This window comes from Phaethon lepturus, unplaced genomic scaffold, assembly GCF_000687285.1.
Source record: "Phaethon lepturus isolate BGI_N335 unplaced genomic scaffold, ASM68728v1 scaffold45742, whole genome shotgun sequence".
In the NCBI taxonomy this organism is placed as follows: Eukaryota; Metazoa; Chordata; class Aves; order Phaethontiformes; family Phaethontidae; genus Phaethon; species Phaethon lepturus.
In genome coordinates this window covers 10,491-12,561 of record NW_010524957.1, presented here as the reverse complement: position 1 = coordinate 12,561, position 2,071 = coordinate 10,491, and the positions used below count along the sequence as shown (strand labels likewise).

At 55.3% G+C, this 2,071-nt stretch overlaps 1 protein-coding gene across 1 annotated transcript in view; it reads right to left on the bottom strand.

The window, feature by feature from the left end:
* The window catches only part of LOC104617321 (muscleblind-like protein 1), a gene marked incomplete at its 3' end in the record, with an annotated part of 14,238 nt that overhangs the window by 4,910 nt on the left and 7,257 nt on the right, over positions 1-2,071 (bottom strand). The window lies entirely within an intron of this gene.

Genomic DNA, 2,071 nt, shown 5'->3' with positions numbered 1-2,071 from the left:
CATTCCTGCATTCAGGCTTTTCCTACAGCTTTCCTCACATGGTGCAATGGCCAGAGCAGAGGCAAGGGAAGGGCCCTGTTAGGAAGGCGGGGCTGGGACAGCCCTCCTCCAAGGCCAAGGACATCTCCCAAGAGCAGAGCCCACAGAGATAAAATCGATTACAGAGAGAAGGCTGCTGGGTGCTGACGAGCTGGGACGTTAGTCAACTAGAGAATATGGCTGAGAAGTAAGTGCCCTGCTCGACTGCGTTCTGGCTGTTGGCTGAGCCCACGGGAGGGCCGGTGCTGCCCCCGCGGCGCTGCCCAGGGCTCTCCTCGGCGCGGGGTGCTGCCCCGTGGGAGCTCAGCCAGCCCGTAGGGCCCCAGCCCGCTCCTGAACCGCCAGTGTTCCCTGCGGCAAACGAAGTGTGCTCCCGGAGGAATCTGTGCGGGGCACAGTGCCATTGCACCAGGGGAGGTGACAAAAGAGGCACTCCTCTAAGTCTCAGCACTTATTTTCAGGGGTTTCCAACTTGGCCATCATCTTCCTTTCCATAGCAGTTGAAAGCAAAACTACTCAGCCTCTTTGCAAAATTTTACTGATTTCTGGTGGTTTTGCTGGCTTTTCCTAATTGATAAAAATGGGTTTTACTGCAAATTGTGCCCCTGAGTATTTTGTGAGAGTAACTCCCTCTCGTGCAGAGGAGTTTGGCTCAGCAGTGTACCACTTCTCTAAATAGCTATATAAAGAAGATGCAAGCGTCCGGAGCACCAAATCCTGCACGTTGAAGTCCCAAATGTCATTAGCTCCCCATGCACTTCGGTCACAGTCTGTTGGCCAGCACAAGCTCTGCCCCAGAGGCACCACATGAAGAGGTGCCCCTGCACAGACCCTCTCAGGCTCCCACGGACGTACACGCTTCCCCGGCCATAGGCAGAGCTGGTGCTCGGGGACTTCGGGTACGTCCTGCTCCTGCTTACGAACAGAAAGCTTTTGAGCCCGCATGTCCTCAACACCACTGACCAGCGCCATGGCCTCTACATGGGTGGAAGCACAAACACAGCAGCCAATCTTGGCACTGCGAGCCAAAGGGCTCCCTGCCATCAGCATCCTCCTCTCGGCACTCATTTCTGAATCTAGTGTGATTTATTTATGAATTTATCTAATTGCATTTTGGTTTTAATCCACCTCTGGCGGGTATCCATCATGAAATAGAGTCCTCAAAGGAAAAACATCCCTTGGTGATTCCAGTCACCCATGCGCCAGCTCTCAGCTCGATGCGGCTGCCTCTCCTGCAACCTGACCGCACTTTGGGGAACGCTTTCCTCGGAGAAAACATCTCTAAAAAGGGAAATGATGTGATCCCGCAGAAGGGGAACCTGTGGTGACGTGAACTCTGAGAATAGTGACAGCGGCAGCAGGAAACGCTCGCTGCCAGATGACCCTCCACACTCCTCCCAGCTCGCAGCCTTCTGAGTGGCAGCTTGTCAGTCAGAGATGCAACTAAGAAAAAGGAATTAATTTTCCTTGTAAGGAGAATTAATCCCTGTTAATGCAGATGTACAGGCAGAAAGAAAAGCATTACAATTACAACTGGCTGCATTTTAAAACAGAGATCCATCTCGCTCCTCCCATCGTGCTCCCTGAGTTCTGGGACCATATCCAAGAGCATCCACACCCTCCCCATGCAGAGGAGATGCTGCAGCACCAGGATCTCCAAGACCTGCCACCGCCCTGATGCTACAGAATGCTAGTGCCCAGCACTGGCCACTGGGCTGGGGGCTGAGGGCAGAGCAGGAGGGCTGGGGCTGCAGGGACGGGTCACAGCACAGCTCACTCTCTCCACAGCTATCAAAGCTGCCGCTGGCTGCTGCATGGTGCCTGACAGGGAGAGCACCAGCGGCCATGCTACAGGGAGAGCTGACCTCTCGCAGGTGGTGCATGCCCTAACACCCCCCGTGTCCAACAGACAAACGGGGTGACAGCAGATCACCCCGCCTGCTCAGCCTCTCGCATCACCACCTTTCAACCACCAGACCCGACCGGGGCTGCCAAGCGCCTGCACGCAGGCTGTGCTCGCAGGCTGTGCGCC